General features: G+C 41.5%; 2 pseudogenes; both read right to left on the minus strand.

Moving 5' to 3' along the window:
- Positions 1 to 405: 405 nt before the first annotated feature.
- On the minus strand, positions 406 to 1,146 carry LOC126939250 (argininosuccinate synthase-like; annotated as a pseudogene).
- A 10,811-nt stretch (positions 1,147 to 11,957) lies between these two features.
- On the minus strand, positions 11,958 to 13,173 carry LOC126951436 (chromobox protein homolog 1-like; annotated as a pseudogene).
- Positions 13,174 to 16,808: the final 3,635 nt, after the last annotated feature.

Consider the following 16,808-nt stretch of genomic DNA (forward strand, 5'->3'; position numbering starts at 1 on the left):
AGTTTCCTTGGTGCGCTGTGTTCTCTCAAAGATTTTTACATGTTTACATGCAGAATGTCAAATGGTCTGTCTTCAACTAGAATGACGAGAGCTGAAAGAAATGTGCAACCATGAGGACAATATAACCTATGAATGACATGCTGAGACTGGAAACTCAAAATGATGGTAACTGAGAGTGGCACTAAGGCCTTAAGTTTTGTTTTTTGTTATTTTTTTAATCTTTTAATTGTCATTTTATAGCTCCCCACCACAGCTGCCCCCCACCCTTCCCTTCAATGATGACGTTTGCAGGCTTCAGGGGACCAGGGAACAAAGCTGGCGCCTGGCAGCCCCACCACACTGCCAGCCAAGGAGAACAAGTCAAAATTACAAATTATCACAACAATTAGCGCCTGTACTTGGGGGATCTGCAAATTGAGGAGACCCCTGCTCCTCATTGTACAGGGGTCTATTTGGCAGTGACCTTGCTCTGGAGACGATGATATTCCTTCAGCCTGAGGGAATTGATGTTGATGAACCCGGTGGCATCAATTGGCTCATAATCACCCTGCACGTTCATGCTCACCAGCTCCTCATTGTAGAGAGACAGTGGGGACTCCCAGCCGAGGGTGTACACCTGGCCCTTGAGGACGGACACCTGCACTTTCCCTTCCACTCACTTCTGGGACTTGGCGATGCAGTGGCGGACAAGTTCACACCCAGGGCTGTGCCAGAAACCAGTGTACATCAGCTCAGCAAATTTTAAGCCCAGGCCTTGTTTGATTTCGCGCACTTCCTGGTCCATGGTGAAGGCCTCGATGTCTAAATGAGCGTGGAAAAGAATGGTGCCTGCTGGAGTCTCGTAGATACCTCGGGACTTCATTCCAATGAAGCAGTTCTCCACGATGGCAATACGGCCCATGCCGTGCGTGCCTGCAACTTCATTCAGGTACATGAAGAGCTCCAAGGAGGTCTAGTGGGTGGTGCCATCCTTGATGTTGGTCACCTTCACGGGGACCCCTTTTTTGAACTCCATCTCGAGAATGTCAGGGGTGTTGGGGGCTTTGGCAGGGTCCTGGGTCTTTGTGTAGAGACTCGAGGCGCTTGGTTCTTGGAGTTCTCCAGGATTCCAGCCTCATAGCTGATGTGCATGAGGTTCTCATCCATCTCGACCCAGCTGTTTCTGTACCTCACTTCCGGTTTCTGTAAGTAATTTCCCCGGACGAGGCATCCCTAGGTTTCTCTGAATCTGCTGTGATTCTGAGGGCTGCCAGATTCACGAACTGTTCGTTGCTAAATTAAACTCTTTTAAATTTAAATTGGCTGAAGTTTTTCTTTTAACTATATGTATAATATATACTGTTATACATTATTAATATATAACATATACTATTATACATTATTGTATTTTTATATATGTACTATTATATATTATATATTAATATATAACAACAATTGTATATATTCCATATTTTATATAGTTTATATTTTTTATATGTTATGTATATAATTTCTTTCATTGAGAAATATGTATTTCTCTTTTGCCCTTCCGCCACAGAACACATTATCTTAATTAGCTTCGTAAAGTTTTTTAATTTTTTTATTTTTTGAGACAGAGTTTTGCTCTTGTTGCCCAGGCTGGAGTGCAACGACATGATCTTGGCTTACTGCAACCTCCACCTCCTGGGTTCAAGTGATTCTTCTGCCTCAACCTCCTGAGTAGCTAGGATTACAGGTGCCCAATACCACGCCCGGCTAATTTTTTGTGTTTTCAGTAAAGCTGAGGTTTCACAATGTTGGCCAGTCTGGTTGCGAACTCCTGACCTCAGGTGATCCACTTGCCTTGGCCTCCCAAAGTGTTGGGATTATAGGCGTGAGCCACCATGCCCGGCCATGTAGCAAGTTTTAAACTGAAGTGTGAGTCCTCCAACTTTGTTCTTCTTTTTCAAGATTGTTTTAGCTATTCTGGGTCCCTTGCATTTTCATACACATTTCAGGATCACTTTGTCAATTTCTGCACAAAAGGCAGCCAGAATTTTGATAAAAATTACATTAAATCAGTAGATCAATTTGTTGGCATTCTAATGCTATTTTAAAATATTAATATTAAAATATTGCCATTTATTTTATTCTAATTTTTGTGCCATTTTAACAATATTAAATCTGTCAATCTATTGACATAGGATATCTTTACATTTATCTTTAACATCTTTAATTTTTTATATTGACATTTTGCAGTTTTCAGTATACAAGTATTACCCCTCTCTTTTGTTAAGTTTATTTGTTTTTTGTTTTTTTCAGGCAGGGTCTGGCTCTGTTGCTCAGGCTGGAGTGCAGTGGCATCATCAGAGCTCACTCCTATGGGCTCAAGTGATCCTCTCTCCTCAGCCTCCTGAGTAGCTAGGGCTATAGGCACATGCCACTGTGCCTGGTTAATTTTTAAATTTTTTGAAGAGAAAGGGTCTCACTATGTTGCTCAGACCAGTCTCAACCTCTTGGCCTCATGTGATCCTCCCACTTCAGCTTCCTAAAGGATTGGGATTACAGGCAAGAGCCACTGCTCCCAGCCAAATTTATTCTTAAGTATTTTATTCTTTTTGATGCTATTGTAAATGGAACTGTTTACTTAGTTATGTTTTTGGATTGTTCATTGATAGGGTCTAGAAATACAACTGATTTTTATATATTGACCTTGTGTCAATACACTCTTACTAAACTTGTTTATGAGTTTGAATTGTTGTGTGTGTGTGGGGGGGTGGGTGGGTACTTCTTAGTATTTTGTATATACAAGATCTTATCATCTCTGAATAAAAATATTTTTATTTTACTTTTCAATAAAGATATGTTTATTTCCTTTTCTTGCCTATTTGCCTTAGCTGGATCTCAAAATACGATGTTGTTATTATTATTATTATTATTTTTTGAGATAGAGACTCACTCTGTTGCCCAGGCGGGATGGAGTGCAGTGGTACAATGTTGGCTTACTGCAACCCCTACCTCCTGGGTTCAAGCAATTCTCCTGCCTCAGTCTCTCGAGTAGCTGGGATTACAGGCATATGCCACCATGCCTGGCTAATTTTTGTATTTTTATTTTTATTTATTTATATTTTTTGAGATGGAGTTTTGCTCTTGTCACACAAGCTGGAGTGCAATGGTGCAATCTCGGCTCGCTGCAGCATCTGCTTCCCAGGTTCAAGCAATTCTGCTGCCTCAACCTCCTGAGTAGCTGGGATTACAGGCACCTGCCACCACACCCAGCTAATTTTTGTATTTTTAGCAGAGACAGGGTTTGGCCATGTTGGCCAGGCTGATCTCAAACTCCTGATATCAGGTGATCCACACACCTCGGCCTCCCAAAGTGCTGGGATTACAGGTGTGAGCCACCACACCTGGCCTGATGTTAAATATTAACAGCAATAGTGAAAGCAGACATTCTTGTCTTGTTCCTCACCCTTTGGTTATTCAGTAGTGTGTTGTTTAATTTTCACATATTTGTGGGAGTCCCAAATTTCCTTCTGTTATTGATTTCTAATTTCATTCCATTGTGATTGGAGAAAACGCTTTGCATAATTTCAGTCCTTTTAAACATATTGAGGCTGGTTTTAGGCCTAATACATATTCTATCCTGACGTATGTCTCATGTGCTATTGACACAACATGTATGCTGCTTTTGTTCAGTGACGTGTTCCATAGATGTCTGTTGAGTCTACTTGGTTTATAGTGCTGTTCTCCTGTTTGCTTATTGATCTTCTGCTTTATTGTTCTATTATTGAAAATGGGGTATTGAAGTCTCCAACTATTATTGTTGAATTGTCTATATCTTGATTCAATTATGTCAATTTTTGCTTTATGTATTTCGAGGCTCAGTTGTTAAGTGTATATATGTTTATAATTGTTATGTATTTCTGATTGACCCTTATCACTCTAAAATGTCTTTCTTTGTCTTCAGTAACAATTTTTCGTCTTGAAATCTATTTTGTCTGATATTAGCATAGCCACTCCAACTATCTTTTAGTTACTATTGCATGGTATATCTCTTTCCTTCCTTTTACCTTTAAATCTTTCCCTCCTTTTACCTTTAAACTCTATGTGTTTTTTAATCTAAAGTATGTCTCATTTAAAAGAAATAACAGCAAAAAAAGGAGAACTAAAGTATATCTTTTGTAGACCATGTATAGTTGGATCACATCTTCCTTTATCCCTTCCAGCAATATCTTCCTCTTCAGTGAATTTTTTTTTTTTTTTTTTTTTTTTTTTTTTTTTTTTTTAAGATAGAGTGTTGTTCTTGTTGCCTAGGCTGGAGTGCAATGGTGCAATTTCAGCTCACTGCAACCTCCCAGGTTCAAGTGATTCTCCTGCCTCAGATTCCCAAGTAGCTGGGATTACAGGCATGTTCCACCACACCCGGCTAGTTTTGTATTTTTAGTAGAGACATGGTTTCACCATGTTGGCCAGGCTGGTTTCAAATCCCTGACCTCAGGTGATCCACCCGCCTCAGCCTCCCAAAGTTCTGGGATTACAGGTGTGAACCACCGTGCCTGGCCTTCATTGAAATATTTAGTCAGTTTACATTCAGTGTAATTACCAATGAGGTAGAATATGTCTGCCATTTTGCCTAAAGGGAACTTTAGTATTTCTTGTAGGGCAGATATTTGGTGATGAAATCTCTCAGTTTTTGTTTAACTGAAAATGTCTTAATTTCTCCTTTATTTTTGCAGGATAGTTTTGCTGAATATAGAACACTTGATTGATAGTCTTTCTTTTAGCACTGAATATGTTATCCCAGGACTTTCTGGCTTCCAGGGTTTCTTTTTTCTTTTTACTTTTTTTTGAGATGGAGTTTCACTCTTATTGCCCTGGCTAGAGTACAATGGCGCAATCTTGGCTCACTGCAACCTCTGCCTCCCGGGTTCAAGCGATTCTCCTGCCTCAACCTCCCAAGTAGCTGGGATTACAGGCATGCGCCACCACACCTGACTAATTTTGTATTTTTAGTAGAGTCAGGGTTTCTCCATGTTGGTCAGGCTGGTCTTGAACTCCTGACCCCAGGTGATCCACCCACCTCCGCCTCCCAAAGTGCTGGGACTACAGGTATGAGCCACCATGCCTAGGCTTGGCTTCCAAGGTTTCTGATGAGAAATCAGTTGTTAATTTTACTTAAGAACACTTGTAAGCCGGGCGCGGTGGCTCACGCCTGTAATCCCAGCACTTTGGGAGGCCGAGGCGGGCGGATCACAAGGTCAGGAGATCAAGACCACGGTGAAACCCCGTCTCTACTAAAAATACAAAAAATTAGCTGGGAGCGGTGGCGGGCACCTGTGGTCCCAGCTACTCAGGAGGCTGAGGCAGGACAATGGCGTGAACCCAGGAGGCGGAGCTTGCAGTGAGCCGAGATCGCGCCACTGCACTCCAGCCTGGGTGAGAGCGAGACTACATCTCAAAAAAAAATAAAAATAAAAACAAAACAAAACAAAAAAAAGAACACTTGTAGTAATGAGTTGCTTTTCTCTTGCTGCTTTCAAGACTCTCTTTGTCTTTTGATAATTTTGGTTTGTTTGTTTGTTTGTTTGTTTGTTTAAATAGAGATAGGGGTTTGCTCTGTTGCTCAGGCCGGAGTGCAGTGTCTCTATCATAGCTCACTGTAGTCTGGAACTGATCCTCATGCCTAAGCCTTCCAAGTAGCTAGGACTACTGGCACATGCCACCATACTCAGCTAATTTATTTATATTTATATTTTTTGTAGAGTTGAGGGTCTTGCTATGTTGACCAGGCTGATTCCAAACTACTGGCCTCAAGTGATCCTTTTGCCTTGGTTGCCCAACATGCTGAGATTATAGGTGTGAGACAACATGCTTAGTCTCTTTTAACAGTTTTTCTATGACAAGTCAAGGTGTGGATCCCTTTTAGTTTATCCTACTGGGAGTTTATTTTCTTGGATGTGATGACTTTTGTTTGTTGTTGTTTTGTTTCTTTCTAATTTGAAAGGTTTTTGGCCATTATTTGTTTGAATATTTTCTCTGACCATTTTTTCTGTCTTTTCCTTCTGACACTTCCATTATGTGTATGTTGACACACTTTATGGTTTTCCATACATCTATGAGGACCTTGGTTTTTTTTCCTTCAGTTCCTCAGAATGAGTAATCTCCTCAGTTATTCTGTCTTCAAGTTCTTAGATTCTTTGTTTGGCTTATTTTTGTTTGTTTGTTTTAGAGCAATAGAGTCTTGCCAAAGGGCCCAGGCTGGACTAAAACTCCTTGGCTCAAGTGATGTTCCTGCTAAAGCCTACCAGGTAGTTGGGACTAGAGGTGTGTGCCACTGTGCCTGACTGAGTTCTTGGATTCTTTCATATTCTGCTGAAATCTGCTGTTAAGTTTATCCAGTGATTTTTCATTTCAGTTATTTTACTTTTCAACTTCAGAACTTCTGTTTGTTCCTTTTTTAATTAATTAATTTTTTAAAAAGTTGACAAAAAATTATATATAGTGTATAAAATGTTTTGAAATATGTACACACTGTGGAATGACTAAATTGAGCTCATTCACATATGCATTACCTCACATACTGATTGTTTTTTGTGGTAAGAACACTGAAAGTATATTCTCAGCAATTTTCAAGAATACAGTGCATTGTTACTAACCCCAGTCACCATGTTGTATAATAGATCTCTGGAGCAGGGTTTGTCATTGTTGCTAGTTGTTGCTATTGTTTTGTTTAGTGACTTTCCTGGACTAATTCTGTAAAGTCTGTATTCTTTGTAATGTAAAGTCTCTGTTCAATTAGCTTAATGGCCAGTTAATGATTGAACACAGATTTCCTCAACTATCTTGAATGAATAAGTCTTCCAAATTTTGTTGATTCACTTGGTATTGGGGTATAGTTTCAATTCTCTCTCAGGGAGTTTACATCTCTCTTTAGCCTTCATTTCTTGCTTAGGAAAAGCCTTAATATCAGCCAGAGGCAAGAAGACATTGGGGTCTTCTCAGGTCTCTTCTGGGCATGCACACATCATGTGCATGGCCTAATAGATTCCTAGGATTGCATCAGAGCTTTCCAAATCTCCCAGTGAACATCTTATTCTTCAGTTTTTTTCCTTTAAGTTTTTCATCAGCATCTTGTTATCCCCAACTGTTAGCAACACCTCTGGCAGTTTTGATGTTAAACAACTGCCGATGATTGTTTTCAACAAATGTCACATGGATAGGACTATTCACAGAGACTGAGCTGTAACCAATATTCAGACCAATAAAGACAAGCTCTGAGAATAGAACTTTTCATCTAGCTGCCAGACAAGTCAAATAATGACAGTCCTCTGGGATTGAGGCTTTCCTGGAGCTCCAAGTCCATTCTTCCCCCTCCAGTAGTTGCTAGTCTGCTGCTTTTCATAGCTATTGTAATAGCATAGCTATTGGATTTTAATACTACTTTGAAGAGGAATTAGAATTAGGAAAAGCTTAAAAACCAAATCTCATTGTTCTTACCAAGATTCAGCCATTTTTCTTGACTAAACACTGCTCACATTGCTGCAAACTTGTGTTTAATTTCTAGAGTCTAAAAAATTAAAAAATTTAATTCTGATGGGTTGTGGAGATCTTATTGCTTTTATAGTGTAGCAAATTTTTGGAAGTCCTTATTCTACCATTCTGAAAGTTGGAAAGATCTCCAGCTTTCATTTGTTTTTTGTTACTATGTTGTATTATTTTATATTCTTTTACTTTTATTCTATGTGTGCCTTTGTTTTTTTTTTCAAGTTTTCACACATAGCGTTGATTGTGTCTTTATTTTAAAATGAGTTTCCTTCTTCCCTGTTGATGTTATTAAAATAAATGAATAAATAAATAGAGTTTCTTGAAAGTAGATAGTATGTAATTGGATCATCCTTTTTTATCCAATTTGATAATCTCTGCTTTTTAATTGCATGTTTAGAGGATTTAATTTGACTTACTTATTTTATTTTATTTTATTTTATTTGTTTTTCAAGATGGAGTTTTGCTCTCGTTGCCCAGGCTGGAGTATAATTGTGTGATCTCGACTCACTGCAACCTCCGCCTCCTGGCTTCAAGCGATTCTCCTGCCTTAGTCCTGAGTAGCTGGGATTACAGGCATGTACCACCATGCCTCACTCATTTTGTATTTTTAGTAGAGATGGGGTTTCTCCATGTTGGTCAGGCTGGCCTTGAACTCCCAACCTCAGGTGATCCACCTGCCTCGGTCTCCCAAAGTGCTGGGATTATAGGCGTGAGCCACCACATCCAGCTGACTTAATTTTGTTTTTTAGAAGATTTAATTTAAAATTGTTTATTAATATTGTAAAACATAAAGCTACTCGCTCTATTTTCTTTCCATTTGTTCTATCTATTCTTTGTTCTCTCTCTCTTCTTTTTGACTTCTTTTAGATTGTTTTTTATACTTCCATTTTATCTTTTTCATTGCCTTATAAGCTATACTACTTTCAGTTTTCTCCTTGTTTTTTTGTTTTGTTTTTAGTGGCTGCTTTATGGTCTTTAATATACACCTTCTACTTATCATTGTCTACTTTGAAGTAAAATTATACTATTTCACAAATAGTATTAGAACACATGGCAGTGTACTTTTCTATTTCTCCTCTCTTGGCTTTTGCCCTATTGCTGTCATGTAATGTCTATACATGTTATAAGCTCCATATTTCAGTTTGTTATTTTCATTTTCATACTCTGTTACCTTTTTTTTTTTTTTTTTTTTTTTTTTTTGAGACGGAGTCTCGCTCTGTCGCCCAGGCTGGAGTGCAGTGGCCGGATCTCAGCTCACTGCAAGCTCCGCCTCCCAGGTTCACGCCATTCTCCTGCCTCAGCCTCCTGAGTAACTGGGACTACAGGCGCCCACCACCTCGCCCGGCTAGTTTTTTGTATTTTTTAGTAGAGATGGGGTTTCACCATGCTAGCCAGGATGGTCTCGATCTCCTGACCTCGTGATCCGCCCATCTCGGCCTCCCAAAGTGCTGGGATTACAGGCGTGAGCCACCGCGCCTGGCCTTTTTTTTTTTTTTTTTTTTGGAGATGGAGTCTTGCTCTGTCACCCAGGCTGGAGTACAGTTGCACCATCTTGGCTCACTGCAACTTCCACCTCCTGGGTTCAAGTGATTCTCCTGCCTCAGCCTCTCTAGTAGCTATGATTACAGGCACGTGCCACCACACCCAGCTAATTTTTATATTTTTAGTAGAGACGGGATTTCACCATGTTGGCCAGGCTGGCTGGTCTCGAAGTCCTGTTGCGTGATTCACCCACTTCGGCATCCCAAAGTGCTGGGATTACAGGTGTGAGCCACCGTGCCCCACCCTACCTTTTTTAAAAATTGTAAAAATAATTTTTAAAGTTCTTTTATATTTGCCCACATATTTACCATTTCCAGTGCTCTTCATGTTTTGGGGTAGATTCAGATTTTTTTCTTTTTGACAGAATCTTGCACTCTCACCCAGGCTGGAGTGCAGTGGTGTGATCTCGGCTCACCGCAACCTCCACGTCCTGGGTTCAAGCAATTCCCCTGCCTCAGCCTCCCGAGTAGCTGGGATTACAGGTGTGCACCACCATGCCCAGCTAATTTTTGTGTTTTTAGTAGAGGTGGGGTTTTACCCTGTTGGCCAGCTTGGTTTTGAACTTTAGACCTTGTGATCTGCCCACCTTGGCCTCCCAAAGTGCTGGGATTACAGGCATGAGCCACTGCGCCTGGCCAGATTCAGATTTTCATCTCATAATATGTTCCTTCTACCTGGTGACTTTCTTCAAATTTTTTTTTTTTTTTTTTTTTTTTTTTGAGACAGGGTCTCACTCTGTCACCCAGGCTAGAGTGCAGTGGTATGATCATAGCTCTCTTCAGCCTTGACCTTCCTGGGCTCGGATGATCCTCCTACCTCAGCCTGCAAAGTAGCTGGGACTACACATGTGCAACACCATGCCTTGCCTGGATAATTTTTGTATTTTATGTAGAGACGAGGTTTCACCATGTTGCCCAGGCTGGTCTTGAATTTCTGGGCCCAAGTGATCCACCCACCTCAGCTTCCCAAAGCTCTGAGATTACAGGTGTGAGCCACCACGCCCAGGCTCTTTCACATTCTTTTTTTTTTTTCTTTTTGTAAACTTATAGTTTTATTAAGACAAAAACTGACAGTGTGGTATGAAGTTTACATTTAAAAAAAGTTTTCACAGAAATCTAACACATGCCTAAAAAGGTTTTACAATGTAGTTCTAGATGCAAGTCTAGGCAATATCAAGAACTGATGGATCTCATGACTCAGGACAGAGCATTTTGGGTATCAGTTACTTCTTAGGATTTTTAAAAAAATGGTTTTGTTGGCTGGGCAGGTGGCTCACGCCTGTAATCCCAGCACTTTCGGAGGCTGAAGCAAGTGGGTCACGAGGTCAAGAGATCGAGACCATCCTGGCCAACAATGGTGAAATCTCATCTCTACTAAAAATACAAAAATTAGCTGGGCATGGTGGTGGGTGCCTGTAGTCCCAGCTACTCAGGAGGCTGAGGCAGGAGAATTGCTTGAACCCAGGAGGCAGAGGTTGCAGTGAGCCGAGATCATGCCACAGCACTCCAGCCTGGTGACAGAGCAAGACTCCATCTAAAAAGTAAAAATAATAAAAAAAAAGGTTTTGTTTGTTTTTTTGTGTGTGTTTTAAAGTGAACCACTGCCCAGTATGAAAGTTTAATCTTCTCCTAGGACCAACGCTTTTGAAATCACTCAACTCAAATCAATTCAGTGGAACTTGTGCTGTCAGTGACTGAACCCTGCCACCAATGGTTTCAGAGTTCAAAGGTCAAAAAAGAGATCTGCTCCAAGAGTTCTCCCCACTAAGAGTATGGGCCCTTGCTTTCCCTACTGTCTTATCTCCTCTACCACCCTCTTCCCCTTCCCCAACACCTCAGCCAGTGGCTTCAACAAGGTGATATTTATAACTTCGTTATTGGAAAGAAAAGGGTCTTCTGTCTAATTTCGGGAATTAGCCCCTCTGAGACAGAATGATCTGCTCATATTGTATGCTCCCCAATAAAAGACCTTCCCTCCTCAGTCAATTTCCATCTCCAAAATGGCAATTTTGGTAATTTATCAACTAGTGTATCCTTTGTGGTGAACAGCATCAGGTTTAGGCAGGGAACATCTTGGCTTATATAGGTTTCAGACATTCACAGCCTTTTTTTTTTTCCATTTAAAAAACTTTATTTAAATGGAGACTATTCGTCAAATGATTGGAAAATCAATAATGAAAAATAGTTCTTTAGGGTCTTCTGGTGAGGTGGAGGAACACATCAAACTGCACTGGCCCTGTCAGGGGACGGACACCCTTGTGGGGTCAGGCTCAGCCCTCTGAGTGGCATGAGGTCCTGCAGGCGGCGGGGCCCTCACACTCCAGCCCCATGCCTGGTGACCCACCCTGGGCCTAGGGATTCACAGCTTTTAATCATAGTCCTTATTTATGATGCCGAAGACATTTCTTTCAAAGGTAAAATATTCTGGACATAGAAGCAAATCATTAGTTGTCTGTTCTTTCCATTGCTTCACCGTTTCCCCTAACAAGCACCAAATTTTTATCAAAATGATGCTACCCATCTCCCTTCCTCTTCTCCCCATCCCTCCCTCCCCCAAATAATACATCAGTAATAGCCAAAAACTGCACACATGCTATGCTGTAACAATGCAGTTAACACTATTGGGAAGTAGGCTGTGGGCTGTGGAGATGCTCTTTGAAGATCTACAGTATTTTTATTTGCCCTCCCACACACCCAACTCTGCAAGTGTTGTCCTTCACAGAAGGCCCTTTGCTTTTCTCAGCAAAATGAAGAATAGGCTGCCTTGAAACACTTATCACCCTTCCCCTCCACTGGGATGGGCCTGCAAACTCTACAGCTTGGAATGGCTGTAAAGCACTTGGGTTGCTGTAGGGCACAGAAACTATACTGGCTCTTCAAAGGACATTTTCTCAAGCCACCTCTATGCTGTCAAGACAAGTAGAACTCCTTCCCTTCCCACTGGAAACCCACATTCAGATGTGACAGGGGCTGGTACTCAGGAGAGTCAATTCTTGTCATCTTTTTGTCATCCTCCTTCTTGGGGTAGGAATGCCTTTCCTCATAGAAAGATATGACAACCTGTGGGCTCTTGACATTGGCTTCCTTGCCAGGAAACAGGTCAGCCTCATCAGAGTTTTTTCATTCCACTGGGAACATGAGCTCTCCACTGAAGTCTGTAGCTCCAATAATCTGCTCTGGCATCAAACCTCCAGCAAAGTCTCATGGCTTTTCTGACCCTTCTTTCTTCTTCTTCAGTTTGCTCTCCTCTTCCTTTAAAGCAGGAGATGTAAAAAAAAAAAAAAAAAACCAAAAACCAAAAACAAAAAAAACAAGTTTTCTGTATGGGCTGACACACTCCAAGGCCCAATAATAAGCAAGGCTCTGTCAGGGCTCTCATAGTGCTATCAGCAGAGCCAGAGCCCAGAAGGAATGGGCTCCAGGAGCAGGGATGAGAAAAACAAGTTCTTCTTATCAGTTTCCCCTTTTTAAAATTCTCTCCTCATACCATTATTCTTTGTTCTGCTCTCCTAACTATTTTTGTAACTATCTCTGCAAGTTGGTAAGGATTTTGTAAGTACCTGTTTTCCCATCTGTGCAGTATGGCAAAGGTCACAAGACATGCCTGAGTTTCAACATCTGTCACTGTTTGATAAACTGCCTTTGTTCTGCTTCTGTAAGCTTGCTTGCCCGCCCTGCAGGTTTCACACCACTAGCTGACCAACCCCCTTCAGATGCATGTATAAAAGTCAAGCCCTGTCTTTGTTTGGGGTTCACTCTTTGGATGTTAATCCGCTGGGCTGGTGCACCTAAATAAATCCTCCTGAGTCACCCATTGGTCGCTCCTGTCCCTTTAATTCTCACAGCACCTTATCTTCAAAATCATCAGCTTTGGGCTTGCCTCCCTCTGATTTATCTGTCTCATGTGTTATTTTCTGTGACTGCAGAAACTCAGCAATGAGGTCAGGGCAATCCAAGTTCTCTTCTGGTTCCCATGTGTGGTCCTCATTGAGAGCCCCTTCCACTTTAGGAGCTACTCTACTTTTCCCTTTACCACTCCACAGTTGAGAACTTTTTCCACCACAAATTCCTCTTCCTCCACTTCTAGAACCTCCTCCACTTTCCTCTTGTTTTGTTTTTTCCTCATAGTGCCCGCTAGCTTTCTGGTGTAAAGGGTGACACTACTCAGAGCAGTGCCCAAGAGTCCAAGAGGAATTGGTGCCACACTACTGGCACATCGTGGTGTGTCGGCAGAGGGAGTGGTGCCCAGGAAAGCAGCAAGCCAGGTGGCCACAGTGGAGCCCCTCCCTGAAGTGGCCTACTGCAGGTCCTGGCCAAGGGCCCTTCCCTTAGCCAAACAAAAGAACCTCACACTCTGTGCTGCCCACCTCCCACCCTCTTTCAACGTTCTTTTTGTTCAAGTGGGTTGGTTAGTTCTTCCAGGTTTTGTATGCTGAAAAACTTGTGTCCTATGTTTTTGAAAATTTTTCTCCAGGAATATAATTCTAGGTTGACAATCGTCTTCTAGTACTTTAACTATATTGCTTCACTCTCTTCTAGGCTTGCATTACTTGCAGCAAAAATCTTTTGCTATTTTTTATATTCTGTATGTAAGTTCTCTTTTTTCCTTTGGCTGATTTTAAAATTTAAATTTTTCTTCTCATAAGTAGTTCTAAGCAATTTGAATATGGCATACTGGCATACTGGCATACTACTTTTGTTGCTATTACTTGGGCTGGGGGTTCATTGACCTTCTTAGATCCATGGATTTATACTTTTCATCAATTTAGAATTTTTCTCTTTTTTTGAGACAGAGTCTCATTCTGTCGCCCAGGCTGGAGTACAGTGGTGTGATCGCAGCTTACTGCAGCCTCCACCTCCCAGGTTCAAGCAATTCCCCTGTCTCAGCCTCCCAAGTAGCTGGGACAACAGGTGCATACCACCACGCCTGGCTAATTTTTTGTATTTTTAGTAGAGACAGGGTTTTGCCATGTTGGCCAGGCTAGTCTTGAACTCCTGGCCTCAAGTGATCTGCCTGCCTCAGACTTCCAAAGTGTTGGGATTACAGGCATGAGCCACCATTCCGGGCCTATTTAGAAAATTTTTATCTATTAGTCTTTCAAACATTTTTTCTGCCTACCCCTCACTTTTTCTGGGACTGCAATTACGTGCATATTAGGTCACTTGAAGTTTTCACACATCTGACCAATGTTTTGTATACCTTTTTCCGTGATCTATTTCCTTCTGCATGTTTATTTGTATAGTTCCCATGCCTTCAAATTCTGTAATCATTTTTTTTCTGTAGCGTCTAATCAGCTATTAATCCTGTTACAGGCTGAACTGTGGCTCCAAAAGTCCATATGCTGAAGCTCTAACTCCCCATGTGACCGTATCTGGAGAAAGGATCTTTATAGAGGCTATGAAGGTTGCAAGAAGTCAGAAGGGCACATCCTAATCAAATAGGACTGGTGTCCTTATGAGAAGAGAAGGAGACACTTCTGTGTGTGTGCACCCAGATAAACAAACATGTGAGGACACAACAAGAAGCTGGCTGTCTACAAGCCCAGGATAGAAGCCTCACGATAAACCAACCCTGGCACCTTGATTTTGAACTTCCAACATCCAAAACTAAACTTCTGGCCAGGTGCAGTGGCTCATGCCTGTAATCCCAGCACTTTGGGAGGCCGAGGTGGGTGGATCGCTTGAGCTCAAGAGTTCAAAACCAGCTTGGGCAACATGCCAAACCCCATCTCTACCAAAAATATAAAAATTAGCCAGGCATGATGGCACATGCTTGTGGTCCCAGCTACTCAGGAGGCTGAGATGCTAGGATCGCTGGAGCCCAGGAAGTCAAGGTTGCCTGAGCCATGATTGTACCACTGCGCTCCAGCCTGGATGACAGAGTGAGATCCTGTCTCAAGAAAAAATAGATAAATAAATATAAACTTCTTTTGTTTAGGCCACCCAGTCCATTGTAGTATGTTATGCCACCCCTAGTAGACTAATAATACAAATTCCATCCAGCATATTGCTATAAGTTCTATATGGATATTTTAAAAAAAGAAAAAAAGAAAAAAAAAATCTTCCATGTGTTTCAGCATGCTCTTAATTCCTTCTTGAAAACATGTCCTTTCTTTTTTTTTTTTAGACGGAGTCTTGCTCTGTTGCCCAGGCTGGAGTGCAGTGGCATGATCTTGGCTCACTGCAAGCTCTGCCTCTTGGGTTCATACCATTCTCCTGCCTCAGCCTCCCGAGTAGCTGGGACTACAGGTGCCCGCCACCACGCCCGGCCAATTTTTTGTATTTTTAGTAGAGACGGGGTTTCACCATGTTAGCCAGGATGGTCTCGATCTCCTGACCTCGTGATCTCTGCCTCGGCCTCCCAAAGTGCTGGGATTACAGGCGTGAGCCACCGTGCCTGGCTGAAAACATGTCCTTTCTTCTTGAAAACATGGAATATATTTATGATAGTTATTTTATTTTTTTAGAGACAGAGTCTCACTCTGTTGTATAGACTTGAATGCAGTGATGTAATCATAGCTCACTGCAGCCTCAAACTCCTGGGCTCACATGATCCTCCTGCTTAGCTAAGCAACTAAGATTACAGGTGCATGCCATCATGCCTAGCCAATTAAAAATTTTCTTTTTGTAGAGATGCGGTCTTGCTATGTTGCCCAGGCTGGTCTTGAACCCCTGACCCTAAATAATTCTTCATCCTCAGCCTCCCTAAGCATTGGGATTGCAGATGTGAGCCACCACACCTGGCCAATGATAGCTATTTTAATGCCAATCATTTGTATCATTTCTGGGTCTATTTCTGCTGACTTATTTTTCTCCTCATTATGGGCTGTTTTTGCATGCTTGATAATTTTTTATTGGATGACAAACTGAATTTTATATTCATGGGTGCTGAATTTTTTTGTAGTTTTAAAATGTTATTGTATTCATTTTGGGATGCTATTATTTGTAAACATATTGGTCATTTCAATGATCACTTTTCAGGTTTTTTTGTTTGTTTTTTGTTTTGTTTTTATGAAATGGGGTCTCACTATATTGCCAAGACTGGTCTTGAACTCCTAAGCTCAAGTGACCCTCCAACCTCGGCTTCCCAAACTGCTGGGATTACAGGCATGAGCCATCATGCCTGGCCAGTTTTTAGCTATTTAAGTGAAATTACAGCAGCCTTTATTCTGCAGTGAAATTGCTTTCACTACTGAGACGGTCCTTCTTAGTAGTCTACCCCAGCTCTGTGTATTGTAAAGTTGCTCCACTTTGATTATGGGGAATATGGACTATTCTCAACCTTGTGTAATCTCTGATAATCGTTTTGCCCAATTCTATCCAGTGGTTCTTTGGTCCCTGTCAGTTTTTTCACACTCACATGCTAATCAGTACTCAACTGAAGACTAAAAGGAAACCCTTTGTAGGTCTCTGCAGCTCTCTCCAATAGTTTGCCTTGCAAGTTCTAGATGCCTTCACCTCTTCAAATTCTCAGCTGTAGCTTCGCAACTCAAGGACACTCTGAGCTCCGTGTGGGCTCCTCCTCATTGTGCGGAGGTCTAGAAAACACCTCCAGCTATGAGGCTGAGTGAGCCATTTTTCACATTTTTTCACTCAAAGGACCAACATTTTTCTGCATGACCAGTTTTAGAAAAACTATTGTTTCTTGTCTTTTGTCTGTGTTTTTAGTTGTTGAAGGTGGGAGGGTAAATGTGGTCTTTGTTATACTTCCATGTTCAGAAGTGAAAGTCTCTCTAAAAGCATTTAAGTACTTGGTACTTC

Source organism: Macaca thibetana, chromosome 1, assembly GCF_024542745.1.
Source record: "Macaca thibetana thibetana isolate TM-01 chromosome 1, ASM2454274v1, whole genome shotgun sequence".
NCBI lineage: Eukaryota > Metazoa > Chordata > Mammalia > Primates > Cercopithecidae > Macaca > Macaca thibetana.